We start from the raw sequence: 21,737 nt of genomic DNA, 5'->3' as shown, positions 1-21,737 counted from the left end.
CTCATTAAATCAAACAACATGAATACACTCTAGAATATATACTGTCCAAAAAAGAGACATGTCTGGCCAAGTTGTGTGGAAGGATAACAATTGAATTTACCTCAATCCAAAATACTCACCTTTTGTTTTACACAATCTGTTTGTTTTTTTGGGGGGGGGGTTTGGTCCTTGGACGGATTCATTCTATTTCAATTTCATTGTGAATTTTGTTTTTAAAGATCTGAATAAAATCAGAGGTCGGCAAATGTTCCAGAACAGACTGTGTTCACCGTTAGAGATTCCATTTTACTTTATGGGCCCACCGGGACATGTTGACTGGGAATGTGGTCTGTTAAAACATGCATAAACATTGTGCAATTATTTTTGTCTAGTCACAGCAAAAAGAACAAATGAAACCATAACAAACAGACTTTTCTTCCTGTATGATGCATTGAACCCAGTGGCTGATGAACTCGGCTCCAGGTTATGCCCCCTAAACAACATCAAAGTCCCTCTTGTGTAGCCAGTGTGTGGTCTGCCCCTGCAGGAAACAAATTAGCTTTCTTGACCTTGGCCCAAGTCCTCCTTCCAACCCCCAGCCCCCTTCTCCTCTGGCCTTCATTCGGCCACTTTAAGGGTCAGTTGAATGACAAGTCACCTCTGTTCTCCTCCGCACTGGGGATATATTCAAACGAGAGCGCATATATAGGGCTGATGTGCATTGTGGGAATAAAGCTTTATGAGATCTATTTAGATGTGACGTCAACTGGAAGTGCTGAGAATGAATGCCAGTCATATAATTGTCTTATAATAGTAAGGGGGGGGGGGGGGCGCAGTAATTGTGGGAACTGAAAATACAACAAGTAGGAAGTGATGTTTATCATTTTAGAGGAAAACAGGCTGAGGAGAAATCTCTAAACTCCTGAAAGAAGACAGCTAGATTAGACAGGAAGTCTTTTGCAACCTCAGTCCTAAAATAAAGATTGCTGTCACACACGCTCATGTGCACACACACACATACACACTTCTAACCAACTACATGTTGAGGAGTTATGTCTCTAGTTCCATATCACACAGATTACTACTGCCTTGAATGAAGCGGGGACATATTCCCTCACAGTAACAGCTATAGATTTCAGAAATAATGCTATTTTTGTTGTTGTAGAGGTCTCTGTCTGAGCGGTCTCTGTCTGAGTCCAAAACCAATGATCCTCGGTTACTGTGGTGCACAGAATGCCTTCAGTGATTTATTTTCGTTTCTATAGTCAACAGAAAAATCTAATTCTCCCAGAAGACGTGAAAGCACGTTTGTTTGCAACAATGTTAGACCTGCTGGGAGCTAAACAAAGATGGTGTGTTCTCGAGTGGGAAGTACCTGCACTTTATTAACGCCCATACTCTGCACTGATCTCTGAGGGCGCCTTAATCTTGCGGTGAGCTTCCTCCAACGTATACATCATAATGTGAGCCATACACCGTCAATAATGCTGGTAAGGGCCTTTATGTCTTCATCCTGGCTCACGGCACTTATTGAGTCCAAAGTGAAGTAAACATGCCTTCAACACACTTGCCTTTCAGTCAAATCAAAATGTACAACCAAGACTCTGCCAAAATATGGTAAAAATAATGACAAGCTGTTGATAACTGACTCCGACCACATGAGAGGTTTAAAATTCTTTGTGGTAACACAAGTAACACAAACTTGGGGCTCTTGCTGTTTCCTGTAAACCTACGCCAAGGATTATTTATTTTACGCTATGATGCAACTGCTGTTCTGGGAATGGTTGACAAAACATACATACAGTAAAATGACTCAGGGGGGTGGCTTTGGTTGTGTACCAAATTGACCATATCCTTATGACTAAATGCTACCTTAAGCCAAGGCTATTTCCTCTTCTTTTCCTGCAGGCAACCATGTAAAAATGATTATAGTGTGCGCTTTGAGTAAGGTTCAACAAATATGCCTTTCTGACTTACAACACTACTTCATAATATCTTAGTTTTGTCAATTGCACTTGTAGTTTTATTTTTACTATTTTTAATTCATGCCAATATATACTGTATGTCCAAGTCAATGACATAGATTCCATAGAATTAGACCTACAGTACAGTGTATCACTTCTATCCCTGTGGATTTAATTCATTTTGATAACGTTTTATATTGTTTTGCATCCATCTGTCAATCCATTTTGTATTTTGTGCATACATGTTCACAGAGGGCCAGGAGCTTATCCCAGCTGATTTATGGTCTCCAGTCAATCACAGTGAGATAGATTAACAAAAGTTCACACTCACATTCATACCTATGAACAAATTAGGAGTCTTTAATCACCCTAGCATGCATGGTTTTACATGTGCCCAGAGAAAACACACAAGCAAAGGCCACATACAGTACAACACAAAGGTCTACTCAGAGATTCAAACCCACAACATTTCACTATGATGGAGACTTGCCACAAGCCACTTTCCAAATCCTCCATTCAGTTTTCATAAATGTTATCTTATTTCCATGATAATTAGAAGAGCTGATGCAGCCAGTGGCTTTTTTTGTCAAATGTATGCCTTTTTTAAAACTGATTTTTCAGTGCATTTCTTTTATTGGTTAATAAAATAAAATGATTAAACATAAATAGAAGTTTATTCACCACACATGTATATTACACATTTAAATTTAAACCTAAAATTTTACTTTTAGTGTAGAACGCTATCAATGTGTGGACCTTTTCAAATCCAAAACCTAGAATAAATATTGACAATTAAAAATCAGGCTTGTATGGCAACAAAAAGAAAAATAAAACTTTTGGTTATAGCACGAAGTGTGTGTGTTTGTTTGTTTGTAAGCATGCAGACCTCACAAAACTGAGGTCACATTGTCAAGCAGACTCCAAAGTCCAGACAGTAGGAAGTGAAAGTGCGACCCTAGTTTTGGCACCGTTCAGATCTGCAGTTTTCTACATTACAGAGAAATCGTTCTTCTCACTTCCATCCATCCATTTTCTGAGCCGCTTCTCCTCACTAGGGTCGCGGGCGTGCTGGAGCCTATCCCAGCTGTCATCGGGCAGGAGGCGGGGTACACCCTGAACTGGTTGCCAGCCAATCGCAGGGCACATAGAAACAAACAACCATTCACACTCACAGTCATGCCTACGGGCAATTTAGAGTCTCCAATTAATGCATGTTTTTGGGATGTGGGAGGAAACCGGAGTGCCCGGAGAAAACCCACGCAGGCACGGGGAGAACATGCAAACTCCACACAGGCAGGACCGGGGATTGAACCCAGGTCCTCAGAACTGTGAGGCTGACGCTCTAACCAGTCGGCCACCGTGCCGCCATCTTCTCACTTTCATCATGAAATAATCCAGAAATATATACATACAATTTAAAAAAGTATACTGTATAATATAAATCATTCATGCCCTTACTTAAAGTGTATGGCTGGAAAAGTCACAAAATGGCATTAGACTGTAAGAACCCATTTGCAACATTCTAGACCATTGTGGTAATGCAGCATAATCTTGAGAATTCTAATCAGATATAGATTAAGGACATTGGCAATGTCTGTATTGTACCCCAATTCCAATGAAGTTGGGACGTTGTGTTAAACATAAATAAAAACAGAATACAATGATTTGCAAATCATGTTCAACCTATATTTAATTGAATACACTGCAAAGACAAGATATTTAATGTTCAAACTGATAAACTTTATTGTTTTGAGCAAATAATCATTAACTTAGAATTTTATGGCTGCAACACATTCCAAAAAAGCTGGGACAGGGTCATGTTTACCACTGTGTTACATCACCTTTGCTTTTAACAACATTCAATAAACGTTTGGGAACTGAGGACACTAATTGTTGAAGCTTTTTAGGTGGAATTCTTTCCCATTCTTGCTTGATGTACAGCTTCAGCTGTTCAACAGTCCGGGGTCTCCGTTGTCGTATTTTACGCTTCATAATGTGTCACACATTTTCAATGGGAGACAGGTCTTGACTGCAGGCAGGCCACTCTAGTACTAGTGATTAATATTTCATTTGTGGAATAAGAATTAAACAGATTAATTCATCAATTTTCATCCATCTCAGGGGCCAGCCATGTTTGGCAATAATAATGCTGTCGATTGAAATTAATGGCACAACTGCTCTCCTGCTTGCGTTGTGAACGTCACATGACCAAACCCGGAAAACAGGTAGCTGACCCCCGGTATATGCTGCAATAATTAGCATAACTATGGGTGGATGGTGTGATGGTCTGAACAAAATTTTAGTAAGTTTCGTTTCAAACAACCTGTAGTTATGCTAGTTAAGACAGAATACACGGAGAGTCTGTGGTTGACTAGGCGGGGGTGGGGGGTACTTGTGTTGGCGATGTAATGTGCCACACAGGGACACAATCCAGGCCAAATCCAGCCCACTGGTTGTCATTCTAACGAAAGGCAGTCTCGCCACTGGCCCAACACTATGTGGGGCGAGATGAGGGCTGGCCCATCGCATGAGACAGAGCTCCCCCTAAAACGAGGCGAAATACACCATGGCAAGAAATATGCTGAAAAATAGGTTGAGATTTCTTGATGATTTTAATTAAAGCATGCCAAAGACGTCGATATATTATGTTATTAAGACACCTGGGAACTGTTCTCAGTTTTAAATTATTAACAAAATGCATAATGTCTCCTTTATACAATGAGTAATCTTTGTTCAAGGGTTCAAAGTTTGTATGCTGATGCCAATGTATACAAGGTCATTTTAAGGTCCAAAATTGGGAAAGTATGTTGGATAATTTGAAGAGTTCCTTCACTTTTTTTGTTACATTTTTCTGGAAACTGACAATTATTCAAATTGACAGCTTTGTTTGAATGTCTTAGATGGATTTATAGGAAAAAAAGAAGCACCTTGGGTGAGGTGCTTTTGAGTACCTGGTATTCTCTTTATTTCTCTAATCAAAAGAGATAACAGAAAAAAATACAAATAAACAAAAGGGAACTAGCTATTGAAGAAAAGTATAAAAACAGCCTCACCCTGAAATGGTTGCTCTGACTAAAATATGTTTTTTTTTTTCTTTTATCAGTGTGGCTTTTCAATTTTAATTAGTGGTTGGTAGAGATCTTTTATCAAATTGTCACTCATCTCGCTTTCCTAGTCTACACACTAAAACAGACGTTCCAGCAATAACCTAGAATCTAAATCTATCACACCAAAAAAGAAGCACAAAAAACTCTTATGGAATACAACAACAATTTGTCTTTAACACAGATTATCAAAAAGCAATGAGACAAAACCATTGTCCCATTTCATTACATTTTTGATTGCATTTCCTGGGGGTAAAGGTATTAATTAATTTGGCTCAGCGTAATCCATATACAATGGGGGACCGGATCTCATCCTCAACAAGCACATCCCAAAATGTTAAAATAGTACTTTTGCCTTCAATCCTGAAAAAGCTGTTTAATTTATACCAAGGTAACTCTTGTAAAATATATGGTGCATGGGACAGAAAACGTGACAAATAATTAATCACAAACTGGAAGCAAGCCAGATTGCAACAATTATTTTATTTCAAAAATTATTCAAATACAAAATGTATCTCAGTGTCTGATTTCATAGGTTAATTCATGCCTTAGTCTTCCTCCCACAAACTAAAATGTAAAATTAGTTGGCATTCTTAGAGCATTTTGAATACATGAATGTGTTGATGAAATAACGATTATAAAATAAAACTACTGGTGTGTGGTTAAACAATTAAATATATTTCTACGTACTCCTGCTGCTGCATAACAAAAGCAACTTGTAATATGTCTCCCCTTTAGTTTTGTGTGTGTGCTGTGGTGGTTATCCTGTCTCACCCTCTTCAGCCCTTCCTCCCTTCCATTGTTAGTCACCTTGTTTATTGGCTCCAGCAGCTGCGGCATACTGGACATCATCTGAAACTGCAAACGACAGGATGCAATAAGCTGGAGAATAGCAGCAATCTGAGGGAAGTTCTCCATTCACCAGAGCTCCCTAACTCTCTGTCTTCTTATCCTGAGAAGAAAATAAAAAAAATCAATACGGGCTCACAGGGCTTGATAAAAGTGTAGCGCCGAGAGAGCTACAATTCTGAATATAGTAAATTTAAGCAATAAAAAAAAAATTCAGTCGCCTATACAGTATAAACTAACAAGCCTGTCTCCACTACTGTCGGTCATCCTCCAGCAAATAACTGCATTCTTTATTTTTAAATAATTTTCCTTAACGCTCCTTTGTTCAAAATGTCACACTTTTGCATTTCTAAATTCAGAAAAACAAAACAAAACAAGACAAGACCTGATAGCTTTGTGGCGTCCTCAGAAAGCTTATGGCCTTTGATCCCAGCTACCATAAGTATCGTGGATAAGGTATTATTCAGGTTTCCTCGCCAAGGTATCAAGTCTCTTGGTTGACTTTTGACCCAGGCTACCTTAATATAGTGAAAATGATTGAAAATGAAAAGGGTTCTTGCTTGCTTACCAACCAACCAATATAATATGTAAAAATAAACAAAACAAAACAAAAACAAAAAAAATACTACCTTAATTTTGCTGGGGTCTCACTGCTGGAATCCCGCAAGAAGTCACACTCAATTGCTCAACGCGGAAATTTCGTACCACTTTAAAGGCATACTTTTATATAGTTGATGTTGAGTTTGACTTCAGCGGTATCACAATAAATATCTGACATTTTACATTAGCCTTCCACCATATTTAACAAACTAATAATTTCACTCCTGTGAGTAATTCCTTGTAACTGTTTTACACAAATGTTATAAATGTTCTTCCCTTAAGTTTCTTGTGAACTGTATTCTTGATGAGGTCTTCACCTATTGCGTGCCCAGCCTCACACACACTAATTCAATTACAGTAATGCCAGCAGCAGCTGACCCACTCAGCTAACGCAGACCATGCCAGCCCCACATCGGGCCTCTTGGCACCTCGTGGAATTTAGGGATTAATCGGGATTGGCAGTTGAAGACCAGAGTGGCCGTGTGTGAGCGGAATCAATGAGCTCAAGTAATACATTGATTCAACACACACAAAAATGCATTTTGGAGATGGCAATGAAAAATTGTTTTAATTAATAAGAAGTTTTTTCAAGGTTTGGGACTCAAATGTATTTTTTTTTTTGTAAGAAAACAAAAGCAATTAATCAAACTTTGCTATTTCCTGCCCTAATTCTTGGCACAGCGATAATACAAATGCATAAAATGTATTGGATGATGTCAGCGCATCAGAAACGCAGGATGAAAGCAGCAGGACTATATTTTTTTGGCCAGCTTGATGGAAAGTTAATTCTTTTAAACTGCCTGATGGAAGCATGAAGAAAAGCATTGTTGTGTGCAAACTGTGCAACAAAAGCTTTGCTTATACCAAAGTAATGTGTCACCTTAATGCAAAACATGTTACAGTAAGCAAAAACACCAGCGCTAACGTTGAGAGTCAACAGTTATAGTACGAGCAAGGCTAGCCTGTCCAACTATTTGGTTGAAATAGGTGAAGAACTAGATTTAAAGGGACAGTAAAGCCAATGAATTTGTTAGTACAATAAAATGTTTCTTAAACTCTTGTAGTTTATATTGCAGTGGTGGTTATTATTGAATTCTATTTCATTTTTTCACCATTGTAGACTGTAGAAATGGCAATTTGTGTTGTTCTGTTACTTTTGTGCAAGCATATTTGCAGGCATATTTGCAGGTTTCCACTGGTATGGACTATACTCAAAAGTAAAAAACAAAACAAAACAAAAAACAAGTAAATACATTGCAAGTTCTTGACGATATGAAAGTAATTTTAAATGTTGGTTTTTAAGCCTAGTGAACATTTTCAGCTCTGCTTGGTCCTTGGCAACATCTCGCACCTTGGTCCTTTACAGCGGGTCTTGGCGTGCTCACGTCCAACAATGGTGCGTTGTGAGCGGCCACGGAAAGCAGTCGTACGGCTGGTTCCTTTGATTTTTTTATTCACTATGAACTTCCTCGTGCGAGAAGCTCATCACTCGTGCACATTTTGATAAAAATGACTAAGCTTCGGTAAGCTTCGGTAACCAGCCTCTGAGCATGACCATAAGCCATGCCACTAGGACAATTTTCGCTCCTTTGAAATTCAGTGGGACAACACGTTTCTGTGGCCACCGAAGGTTATGCCATAAGCGGCCATAGCCACGCGATGGGCACCAATTCTCCTGGATGAATTTTTTTCTCCTGTCCCCGGTGAGGCCGGCAACTGTAAGGCAGATGGCCTAATGCTGGTCTGCCAGACCTCTGGCGGCTTCTCTAACCACTGTTGGGCTGGCAATGAGCCACGGAGCGGCAAATCCCTTCCGGTTTGCCGCTGCCTCACAATGTAACACACATGGTGCCAGACTGCAGGACACTGTAGCCCAAATAACACGAAACACATTGCACTTTAGGGTAAGTTTTTTTCAAGTTGTGGGCATAGTTTGATGGCCAATTTCATACTATACTGGTCATAATGGGTTCACTTTAAAAGGAATCAGGAAGTGGCAATTCCTTTGAATGGCCACTGCACAGAATAAGGGCGCTTGGTGTCTGTATAGTGGTGGAGGGCCTCAATGTTAGAAAGTATACACCCCAGCCCCGTGACATCAGGGGGCTAGTTTTTAGCCCTGCCCAAAAAATTCAGCCAACGGGGAAGATGAAAAAGAATTTTAAGCTATATCGCAACAATTCAGTGGTATAGTCTTTTCAGTCTTTGCAAGTTTTCACCACTTCAAACATTTAATATATTTAGAAAAAAACAAGGGTATGAGTTTGGTTGCACTTCAAAGTATTGTAAACCACAACACATCCTTTCATATACTCTACTTGTATGGCTTGTCGGCGGCTGCCCAGCCGGTCGCTCACTCAAAGTCCAGAAATGTACTTCGAGCTTATGTTTACGAAGTCATCCTTCACGAAATGGGCCCAAACACAGCACAATTCTGGTTCTGAAATGCTTAGGAATTTCTCCCAAAATAAATTGGAGCCATTTATTCCTCAACTTCTCTAAATTTGGGAGGTGATACAAAGCCTTGCACAAGACGAAGCCGCATTGTCGCTCAACCATTTTTCCTCTGATGAGTAGAAGTATACCAACCACGGAGTGGGCAGGTACTTCAACAAATGAGTCTCGTTTCTACGTCACAATGACAGCGAATTCAAATCCACCCATTTTGGAGTGGAAAAATTTGGATTTTGATGGAAAGAGAGCTTTAACAGTAACGTTTGAAGAGTCAATGCTAGTCAGTGGCGATCCAAGAGATGTCAAAGCCGGTCCACCAATATTATGAACCAGGACCACGAAAGTAGGTGATCCAGGCTGGCAATGACAGAGACAATGTGCTATTTATAGTAAGACAGTCAAACATCAACATGAGTTTCATGCAGTTCGTGTTTGCATCAATATAACCTGCACCAAATATACAGTGTGTTGCTCTATTATATGAAAAATACAAAATAATGACAACAATGAGGTAAAAAAAATTAAATAGAGGAAAATCAACCAGCACCCACCATGTGTGTGTGTGTGTGTGTGTCTGAGTGTGTGTGTGTGTGTGTGTGTGTGTAGGTGTGTGTGCGAGTGCGTGCATGCTAGTGTGCGTGTCTGCACGTGTGTGCGTGCGTGTGTGTGCGCCAAGGATCAGCTTAAAAGAAACTCACCACCTGGGCAGGCCCTCGTTGTGCCTTAATATCCTGTTGACCTGGGTAAGACACCCAGACAGCCTTGAGACATTTAAAATCATGGGCAGTGTGCTCCATTATGTTCCAGCCTGTGAGCAAGTCTAATCAGTTTTAGTAGATAGATAGATAGATAGATAGATAGATAGATAGATAGATAGATAGATAGATAGATAGATAGATAGATAGATAGATAGATAGATAGACAGATAGACAGACAGACAGACAGACAGATAGATAGATAGATAGATAGATAGATAGATAGATAGATAGATAGATAGATAGATAGATAGAAATCATATTGAACATCTTCAATCATATCAGACAAAGACTAAACTCTGCCTGTATGTTCCAATATGTACAGTATATTTTTTAATCTCTTTCAAAACCAAAAGGATTCCAATTACAAAGGGCAAGAGTCAATCCAATTGGAAAACAGTTGGCAGTCTCGTGTTTAAAACCTTAAGAAAAGATTACAGATGGGCCATCGCGTGCATATTCGGAATGCGTTGACTTAAAAGCATCACTCTGGAACTATTTGCCTAAGTGTTTCTGTCAGAGTTGCACAGCGGCCAATTAATTGCAGGTCTTTACAATATGGTGCAGAGCAGTTCAGGGAATCAGCCATAAAGACCCTAAAGACGAACAACAGTGCAGGCGAGCACCCTTTAAACACAAGTGTAAAGATTAGGATTACTCTACTTAAAGTTGAGATAAACAACCAGCTGAGTGGCAAAATAAACAAGACAACGTTAGGTGTATGCTGGTTTGAAATTGATCGTGCTTCATTTGTTATAATTCTTCTAATTTATAACCACCTGGCACTTGACTTTTACATGGCCAAGTGCGCACAGTTTACAATAGTTGCTGCTGAAAAGTTGCAAATCTCTATCACACATGATTGATGAGCGCGTTGCCATGTAAACACACATGCACACCACCTCCTCTCCACAAACAAACATACACACACACACACACATGCACATGAGTGAGCTTCATTTTGAAAGGGTCCTTAATCACACCTAAGATATTGACTGATCAATGACAGATATGAGGAACAGCCGTGGAATTCTAACAGAACAACATTGCCTTTATTTTGGTCCATTTTTATCACGGATTATATTTCACTCAATGTTAACAGGCTCAAAGCCCCACTGTGGTATTAATTAAAATACTAAATATTGATCGATACGTTATCAAGGCATAGCAGTCGGTCAACAGCATAGCAGTCGGTCCACAGGCTATTGATCCACCCTGTGATTTATTATCATATTTAAGAAAAATCATTTCGTGTGATTATACCGAGTAATTGATTTTTAGCAAGGGGTGTAATTCTCTCTGTTTGTTTTTTGTGTTTTCTTTTTGGAATTGTGCTTGTTATGTTTGGATGCAGTAGATTGCATTGGGAGATCACTGATATCCTTGGTCTTGCTCACCTTTGAGCCTCTTTCAGCCCTGCCCTGGCCAACGAGGGGGCCGGGTCTTGTGTAAGCGAACGATACTGCTCTTGTCACTGGGAATAATGGGTTCTGGGATTACCTCTTTAATCACAACAAAGATTAACAGATGGCATGAGAACAGTTATTGGCAAACATCTTGCACTCATCAAATCAATAAGATGATTTGTAATCAGGATGTCGGTGCAAGTGAAAAAGGAGTCGGGCTGCTCAAAGTGACAGATACTGGCAATCAGAGGCTTCTGTGTCACAATTACCTCCCCTCAAAATACTTGTAGGTGCTCTTTCGTCACTATTTGGCAGTGCTCCAAAACACACAAGAGACTTGAAGCGACATAAGACAGTAATAAGGCAAAACACATCATGTGTAGCATTGATCAAGCGTTAGATTGGTGTAATTTATTAGAGGGTTGCCAAAAATAAGTTACTGTAGTAACAATAAAGAAGAAGCAAATATTTCTGCTTGGTCGGTGGCATGAGAAGCGTGTGTATTACCATATTACTGTAATTCCAATACTGTAAACTGAACAGTCACTTTTATTGATAACAACCTTAATTATTCCTATAGCTGTTACCTTCATTCTCTTCAGTATTTTTCAACAATGTCATGTCATGATGCCCAGGCACCTGTCCTTTTGCCCTTCATGCTCAAGGTGCCCTTTGTCATTTAAAAAAAAAATTTTTTAAACGTATGAGTACCGTAATTTCTCGTGTATAATGGGCACCCCCAAAGTTGACCTCAAAATTCTGGAAAACCCTTCAACCTATGTATAATGCATTTTTACAATCCATGATTTTGCTTCTACCCATATGATAAAAACATGAAGTATTATTTGTATTTTGTTATTTTTTTTCAAAGAATTATTCTGAAGTTAAGCACTTTTTAGAACACATAATACTTTATTTTTATTTACTTGCTGTTATTTTGAAATTCACAGCCCTACTTTTATTTAGTAAATGAGAAAACACACAGTTGTGCTCATATGTTTGAATACCCCGGCAGAATTTGTAAGATGTGTACAATTCTTTTAAGAAAACATGAAGGACCAGTTGAAACATCCATCCATCCATCCATCCATTTTCTGAGCCGCTTCTCCTCACTAGGGTCGCGGGCGTGCTGGAGCCTATCCCAGCTGTCATCGGGCAGGAGGCGGGGTACACCCTGAACTGGTTGCCAGCCAATCGCAGGGCACATAGAAACTAACAACCATTCGCACACACAGTCATGCCTACGGGCAATTTAGAGTCTCCAATGAATGCATGTTTTTGGGATGTGGGAGGAAACCGGAGTGCCCGGAGAAAACCCACGCAGGCACGGGGAGAACATGCAAACTCCACACAGGCGGGGACGGGGATTGAACCCCGCACCTCAGAACTGTGAGGCTAACGCTCTAACCAGTCGGCCACCGTGCCGCCGTCAGTTGAAACATATTTAATTTTATTTTAATGGGATTCACAATAAACTGTCAAGCATTTCAGAAAAAAAAACATTATCATAAAACAAACCATAAAGAAATTAATGATGTTTGTTGTTTAGTCATCATTCGCCAATTGATCCATTTTCTGAGCCGCTTCTCCTCACTAGGGACGCGGGCGCGCTGGAGCCTTTCCCAGCTATCATCGGGTAGGAGGCGAAGTACACCCTGAACTGGTTACCAGCCAATCGCAGGGCACATACAAACAAATAACCATTCACAGTCACACCTATGGGCAATTTAGAGTTTTCAATTAACCTACCATGCATGTTTTGGGGATTTGGGAGGAAACCGGAGTGCCCGGAGAAAACCCACGCAGGCATGGGGAGAACATACAAACTCCACACAGGCGGGGCCGGGGATTGAACCCCGGTCCTCAGAACTGTGAGGCAGATGCTCCAACCAGTTGATCACCATGCCGCCGTCATCATTTATATTTAAAAAAAATAAATAAATAAAAATATTTCACAAATTCTGCCTGGGTTTGTAAACTTATGAGCACAATTCTACATATATGCAGTCATATGTACCCCTGTCATATTGGAATGAAAGTGTAGTCTACACCTTTTTCATAACCTCTAGGTGGCATATTAGAATGAAAGTGTACAACTTTTTCATAACCTCTAGATGGCGGCATACATTTATAAAATGTGAAAGTGTTTCATTTTTTTCCTATACCTATGTATAATACACACTATTGACTTTTGACAATTTTGGGGAGTAAAAAATGAGCATTATACACGAGAAATTACGGTAAGTGTGTAAGCCTGTCTGGGGCCTTTCATCAATAAAATCTAATGTAACTGTGTTGGAAAAAAGTGTTAATTTATAATTTATTAATGAATTAATAAAGTTACATTCATTTGAATTTAATAGAGAGTGCATATGTGAGCAGAGGCTATGGTGAGTCTCTCCACGTGCCCGCGTGAGCTGCTCATCCACAAGTGAAATAAATTTTTATCAGACAAAAAAGTTACACAAGTTTCACCAGAATCAGGGGTGCCGTAACAGAGCAAGAAAAAAAGGCACCACTGACTATTTCCCCTGCTACCCCTCAATCACACACACAAAAACAGTTTTACAGACATTGAAACTATTAAAAGCCTTTTTAACATGTTATAGCACGCATTTCAGATCTACGCTTAAATGCACCATATGCCATGGCTCACACATGAACAATCAGACCGACCAAATGTTGGACGGATAAGCCATGTAAGTTGAGTAACTCTTTTACACGTTAATGTAGACCATGTATGACAAATTAATAGGTCATGTTAACGTGAGGAGGAATAATTTGGAGTTAGTCGGTGATTGTGAAAAGTCGACCGGCAAGAAGATGTCTGTGCGACTCAGTGGTCCATGCCACTCCAGTCCAGACCTTCTAAATCAAAAGTTAGCATTTTGATACACTATGTGTCATAAAGTCAAATTGGAGCCCTGATGAAAGACTGATATTGTTACCGACAGTATATTAGCTTGCTTGCTAGCTATTTGAATGTAATAAACTAAGTCACTGCTTTGCACATACTGTATTTGTGGAACATTGTTTGGAAAATTATTGATCCTATACTCAGATCTTGATCAGAGTTTTAATTTAAGATTTTGGTGGGCCTTAGGATTTCAATTTGGGCAAATTGGGCATATTCGTTGGGAATGACTGGGATCGTGCTTGATTCCAAATAATGTCAATCACTTTTCCAAAAGCTGAAGTCCAAGAATGTCTTGTTTTGCATAAAAAATACAAAATCACTTCGCTTCCTTTCCATCTTGTGTCATCAGTTAATTATCTAGCCAGTTGTGATTTAACTTAATTGTATTTTAACTCGATAGAAGTTGTGCAAATTTCCTTTTATGATAATGGTTTGGTAAATTCAGTGGAGCTCCGGAGTGTTGTGAATGTATTTTTGATATATTATATTTACTGTCCTGCAGAAGGTGCTAAATTAATGTGTCTAACTGAACTGTAAAAAAACCAAAATCTATATTATTACAAAGCAGTGCTATGCCGTGGATGAACAATGTGAGGTGGACCAACTTCTAAAATCAATTTCCCAATTGTGTTTCATTGAAAACAAAGAGTTCTCGAGAATAAATCCACTAACATTTACAGAGCTCCAGGGAATTTTATTTTGGCCACAATATAGTTGTGACATACATACAAAATGCCAATATATGACCACAAAATCGATGTAATTAGGGCACAAAATACTAATTTGTGGGTATATTATCATTCAGATTCACAACTAAGCAAATGGTGCGCACTTTTGCTAGTAACTCCAATTCCCGGTGTCCTTCAGGCAAGTGTATTTTCTTATTCTGTTTTCATGAACAGCCTGCAATGCTATGCTAAGGGGTTACAAACTCTTGTTCCATTTTTAACTATTTAACCCTCAATTAGTTTGTTTCTTTAGCACTTTCAGCTTGGTCATAGCATTTCTTAGCATCCACGCAAATTTCAATTTCCAAGGGAATTGTAATTTCTATTTTAATTATTTTTACTTATTTCAGATGAATAATGTAGCATTTTTTTTTATTTATTTCAAGACACAGGGCTCAATTTTTGTAAAGCACAATTTCCAGATCCTGATTTTTGTGCAAGCGCAAGACTTGCATTGCGTGTCTGCCAATTTGGCAGACCAGTCTGCGCCAAGCTGACTGTTCTGGCGCAGCAGAGAGTGTGTCCTTGGACATGAGCCCGTGACAATTTCATGGTAGAAAGACAATCTAAATTTACTCCTGCTAAGACTACTGTATGTCTAACTGCTGGAGCAGACTAGACCACTGGTCGACGGCGATTTTGGTGAATTTGATGGGGTCACAGGCAGACAGATACTGAGATACATATTTAAAACACTAGTAATAATAACATGCTCATTCTCTATTTAATAAGGGTACCTGTGCACATTGTCTGTTGCCGTACTGGGCAAGAGTCGTGACAATGCTCCACTCAAGCACGGATTACATATCGTCCTCTTACGCACAGACGTTTCTCCATTGTGACTGTCATTGCGCCACATTTAAACGAAATGAGAGGACCCGCTTTGATTGCCAGAAAATGAAGTCTGCTTTAGACACACTCACAGTGGTGCAGCCTGCCCCCTATTGGATCCAGTGTGGTGCGCTGGTATACGAAATTACCAACACTGGTCTAACCCGCCCCTTGTGCACATTTGTGCTCCCTGCCACTTCGGATTTATGTCGGTCACAAACCTAAGGCCCTAAATATTAATTTGAACCAAGGTATTAGCCTTTGTGAGGGTTTACCTTCATCTAGTTCATGTCATTCTTTGTCAAAATCTAACTGAAAAGTCAAAAAGGGTTCATTTTAGCAGCGCAGAAGCGCAAACACATATTGTATACTCGCACCAAAACTAGATGATGCAAATATAAAACTACATTGCTTTTGCACTGACTCTCATTAGATTGTACAGGTGTCTAATGATCAAGCTGGGGAGTTGATATCTGACCCCAAATATTTAGCTCTGAGAATACAGTATGTGTAAAGCATCATTACAAATTAAGTTATTCAGTATCATCATAGCCCCCAAATACATCATACAGCACTCACACAAACATGCATCTTGTGAGCAACTGCTCCCCATCTTGCCCATACTGTTACACACAGAAACAATTAAAACAAATACGGCAGCCTTTGCAGTAACAGCAAATGATTAAATATTAGATTTCCAAGATTCAGCATACAGATCATATATTGCATGCCTGACATCCTCACAATTACAAAAATAAAGTTCAACACTGTCACTGAGCTATGCACTTACTGGGATTAAGAAAGGAAAAGAGGGCCAAAAACAATGACAGTATAAAGTAACTGATGCTGTTTAAAAATGCAAAGGCTTCTATTGAACAGACAGTGTGGTACACATATCAGAGGGCCACAAAACCCAGCAGTCCATTTTTGTCACTGCTTTCAAGAACATGCACAAAGCACACGTAGGTTTCTATCCATGTATACATATGACATATAGTATAAACCCAAAGTTTCAACTGTGTTTTTGCAACACACACATATATTAATCCCATCACATAATGGCTGGGAGACACAGGTAGACATCCCTCTCCTGACACACACAACTAGACACACACATGCAGTTCCTTGTCTAGTGGCTAATACAGTATCTTTCCAAGGTCAAACCTGACAAGGAATTCCAATGAGATTGTCATCAGTGCGGCTTTAGTCTTTTTCTTCTCATTGCTCTTGGAAATGGCATTAAAAGTGCAGACGACCGAGACCTTGGAGTAGTAAAACGCTTTCCTTTCCTATACGGGTCAAGTTGCAGATTTATTTAATACACAACGTCCCATTCAAACATTGAACTTAAATGAAAAGCACATTTATTGTATTATTTAGAAAACAAAATGTGTTAATCATATATTGAACAGATAGGTCGTTTCCATATAATTTGATCAATAACAGTAAAGACGTGACCCACTGAATAACGTTTTGAAAATGAATTAATTTGGCTGATTTGAGAATATCGATTATTGGCAGTTCATATCCATCAAAAGGTAATAATTGTTTTTAAGAAATAAATATTCAAAGTAATATTTTTCAAACTTTGAATGCCAAAATGTGTTTACAATCGACATTTAGGTGTCCGAAATGAAGTTTCATGATTAGCAACATGTTTTCTGAAGATGCTAATTAAATTTTGGGACATTTTTCTTCTTTTGCTTATTATGCCTTTTCCATGAAAACTAACACAAATACATCTTAGTGTCTTCAGTTCTTTTTTTTGGTTCTTTTGCAAACAGTCCTTCTTTGTCACTCAAGCTGTCTTAACCATTAATGCCACTGGAAAGAGACTCACCATGTTGTTGCAATACACCAGCGGGATCTGTGAGCTGATGTGCCAGGATGAGGCAGCCATTTTGCATTCACACAATAGCGGACAGCAAATTAAATGGTGTTATTTCTGAGATATGAACGAATGTGTATGAAAGTGTCGGAACTATTGCACGTCTTAAACATTGTTACGACTGTATAATGACAAAAGTGCAATGGGTTTAATGAGGAGTTAGGAATATTTATGCACTTGTACTTGTAGAGTTTGAAGGGAAACACATGTAAGTTGTGCAACTCACACGAATTCTATGAAGCTGCTTATGTCTTTACTGTTAGGCACTTTTGTCGTTACCTTTATAAAAGAAGTGTATTTAAATGGGCCACCACCATTTGCTCTATCAATACAGATTGCCTTTACTATGAATGCCGAAAATTTTAAATCATATGTTTTTGAAAACAGGACCTCAGTGTGGCTGTCTTCAGCATGGGAGACAGTTACTCATATAAAACCAAGGTGGTATAAAAAAAAAGGTAAATTTATCTTATATTTACAAGTGTCTTTAATGTTTATTGATCAAAATATATGAAAATGACCCAAATGATTGTTTTTAGTGTTGTTACGATATAACTTTTACAAGGTCAGCCAACTGGTTGAGTCCCTGACTGTTTCCTCTCAAAGTTTCTTTCTTTTAATGTCCAGTTTTGCCTCTTCATTGAGAACTCACGGAGGATTTATTGTTTTTTTTTTCACTAAATATACAAGTACACAAAAAGATACATGTTACTGTGAGATAGCACTCCCTGAAGGATTTGAATTCAGTGCCTGAAGCTGACAGCTTATTTAGAGATCATCACAGAATTTGAGATGGTATTTCAGTCCAGATGATCACCTTAGTACCAGGCTTGTCAGTGTGTCAGGCAGCATTTTGTTCTATTGCATTTCACTAAATTTTACAATTGGGCCTTTGGTGGCAACAATGAGGATTTTGTCATCGCCTCTCAGGTGCCAACTCGATGTCCAATTACGCTCCAGCTTCTGATTTAATTACAGTAGGAGAAGAAATAGGTTGATTCAATTCATTTCAATTAGTTCTGATTGAACCAGTCAGATCAAATTTTGCTCATCTCAAGGTGGGCACTATCTGTCACATTTTATTTCCACTGAAATAATGAATGTGTCCGAAATCCATTGTTCACAGCGGAGACACAAGCAGATATTACACCTCCTGATCTTTGACACATCTTTTGCATCTTTAAAGACCACAACCCTAAGGACATTCTCACAGGCAATTGACACAACTCTTTAAGTAGTACTAATTCATCATGTCCACTATACGCAATGCGAAGGTATACTGGTGTCTGTGTTTTCTGTTCCTATATGTCACAAACAACCCAGCCCACCACAATCTTTGTAAAGACAAGGACCCCATGGTGTTGTATGTTTTGTAAATGGAAAAGGGTGGAACACCAACCACTGAGGAAGGTTTGATAAAACTCTTACTGTCTATGCTTGTTTTCCTTCCAATTTCTCTTACCGCCGCATTGCTATAAATCCCACATGTATAATAATAATAATAATAATAATAATTATTATTATTATTATTGTTATTTTCCAACCATCCATTTTATATACTGCTTGTCTTACACTTTGGACTGGTCGCAAGCCAATCACAGCGCATTCATTTAACTCGATTAATTTAAATGTATTCCATTTATATTGAATTCATTTACAGTCCTTTAAATGTTAAAACAACATTATAACACAATTAAGCTAGTTGTAACATTAATGTTGAACAACAGAATTGTAACTTTGTTGAGTTCATGAAGCTCAATCTTTGTTGCCCCACTGAGCAAAGAGAAAATGGCATTTTGAAGTCAAGCTCAGGCAGCTTTTTGAAAGGCCCTGAGACAGACACATATTAAAGATATTACTCCAAAAAGATGCGTCCCCGATCTGCATGCCCAACAGATGATTGACACCTCCCAAGTCATGCCTTTTGTCTCTGGTTGATTTGGGTTGTTTTTCCTCAGGTGCGGTGGTTTCTTGTATATCAAGTTCGAGGCACAAGATAGGGCCAGGGCTGGCTGTTCTTTTTCAAAGATCATATTTATCATGTCCTATGCTGTCAAGTCATAATCAGTGTTTTATTAAAAATGGACTTTTTTTTCTTTTCTTTTTTTAATGCAGTTGCCACTAGATTAATGTACAGCAATGAGACTCACACTATTGAATTAAGTTGTATCATCATTTTAAGTAAAATGTGCTTCAAACATTTTTTTTTCAATTTAGCAAATGCTTTTCAAATGACTGGTGACATAAAAAACATATAGATTCATTCAGATTTCAAGAATATCCAGTGGCAACACTGATTATTCAAAGCTCTGTTATGGTAAATCCAAAGCAGACTCTGCTCTCTGATTGGTGCAGGTTGACTCAGCACTGTCTGGAGCTGCCATAGGCTGATGCAGCTGGTGTGCGCGCGCGTGCTTCCATGCGCGTGTGTGCATGCGTCATGGCACGAGTTGCGCAAATACATGTAGCCGTCAAACTTTTATGTTCACTGCCTTACCTATTGTCTGACAATGGTATTTTTTTTTCTTAAATGTAGAAAAAAAAAACAAAGACAATCTATTATTTTTTACCTTTGGTGTCTTCTTCACTGTGCTGGCCTCCCACCTCGGTCTGTATCCTCAGTGGAGGAGAGACAAGCTGACGCACACTGCTGCACCGGAGAGAGAGCAGGCAGTCAACAGAAGTGTGCCGGTGCATATTGAGGTGCAGAGAGAAGCCCTGTACAACCAAAGTAGACCGTTTTACCAACCTCTACGCTTCCAAAGGGGGTGAAAATGGGTAAAATGTTTGTTTGGGTGATTACACGTTTTCCTCTGCTCCCTCTCTCTCTCTCTCTCTCTCTCTCTCTCTCTCTCTCTTTCCACTCTTCCATCCTACTTCCAACCCCCACCTCACCGGAGTGCAGCCTCCGTGATGAGGCTCCGATTATGCTGCAGTCTGCTTAAAGGTTTGGAGTTTGGAATGCAAATGATCCGCTGTGTGCGTGTGAGTGTTGTGGTTTTGTTTGTTTGTTTGTTTGTTTGTTGCTTTCAGTGCAACATGCACAAATACATCTATATTTAGGATTATGTGAAATAAAATCAGTGATATACGGCAGTATGTCTATACTCAAACATTTTGTGCATCCCCAGCGCATCTTGCCCTGCAACCCCCCCCCCCCCCCCCCCTCCCTCCTCTCACGCTCCTTCTACGCTGGTGCACGTGTACATGCGCACGGCCCACCCCGCGATGAAATGGCACCTCGTCTTGAATGGCAACGTACACGTTTCCCCTCTCCTTTCATCATCAGCAGACTCACGGTGAGTGCCACGAAGAAGATTGTAAAAGGCGCAAGGAGGAGAAAAAAAAAGAAAACAAAAGAGAGGAAAAGATCTTCATTCCTCCCGCCTTTGTGATGATATTGATGATGATGATGGCCAAGTGGACAGTTTGATTTTTGTGTGGCGAGCTAGTTATAAAGAATCAATATTATATCAAGGGGGTAACTTTGGTGATAAAGGACTTCAGCCACTCCGGCTATTCATCATAAGTCTGTGGCAAGCAGATAGGTCAAAAGAAATTATATTGCTCTAAAGAGTGTGTCTCCTTATCTCTCGGTAGCAGAGTAGAGGAGGACAAGCCGATCGATACAGTAGCCGCCGTGGACTCTTTGCAATTATCAATAGCTGATTTTGTCTTCCTGGGGCTGCATCTATTAATACCAGATAATAACGGGCTTTTGGACATAACTTCCACAGGGATGATTGAATGAGTGGGGAAGGAAAAGTTTGCTCCGGACGACCTTGTTGCCAGCAGATTTGTCTCTTGTATGAGGTGGAGACAGACAGGGGAAGTAAAAAAAACAAAACAAATCAAAACAAAAAACGAGGGGGGTGCAACTCAGCCCCTCTGAATGAAAACGCTCCGGTTGTGTGAGTTTTTTGAGAAGGCTCTAATAATATACTGTCTGATATCAATGACAATAATAATTTGATGGTTATGGTAACAGCATATTAAATTACAATTAAGCTTTTTATCCATGGTAAATACATTAAAATAGCACGTATTTCTTGTCAATTGCATCCATTTTGGCTTCCAAATTATGTTATACGTGCAGTCATTTAGATTGGATAATTCGAATTCATATTTTGTACAAATGCGTCATTCATGTTATCCTTTTGCAAGAAATAACAACTTTAAAAAACGCACATAATGTAATTCAAATGTGAAAATGGTTTGCCTCTATTAATAATGCGATATACGATATAAAAACGTATAAGCAA

At 39.2% G+C, this 21,737-nt stretch overlaps 1 long non-coding RNA gene across 3 annotated transcripts in view; it reads right to left on the bottom strand.

Annotated features, from left to right (window-relative positions):
• Positions 1-20,320, bottom strand: part of LOC133479998 (uncharacterized) — a 107,394-nt gene extending 87,074 nt beyond the window's left edge. For 2 of the 3 annotated variants that reach the window (XR_009789136.1, XR_009789137.1), the window contains exons 1-2: positions 20,046-20,248; positions 5,858-5,999 (exon numbers count right to left, since the gene is read on the bottom strand). This is a non-coding gene — a long non-coding RNA (uncharacterized LOC133479998). Of the gene's footprint in view, positions 1-5,857; positions 6,000-20,045 lie in introns of all 3 variants that reach the window. The other variant, XR_009789138.1, reaches the window with a different exon arrangement.
• Positions 20,321-21,737: the final 1,417 nt, after the last annotated feature.

The sequence above is a fragment of the Phyllopteryx taeniolatus genome, chromosome 6 (assembly GCF_024500385.1).
Source record: "Phyllopteryx taeniolatus isolate TA_2022b chromosome 6, UOR_Ptae_1.2, whole genome shotgun sequence".
NCBI classification, from domain to species: Eukaryota; Metazoa; Chordata; class Actinopteri; order Syngnathiformes; family Syngnathidae; genus Phyllopteryx; species Phyllopteryx taeniolatus.
This window is presented reverse-complemented; position numbering and strand designations above follow the sequence as displayed.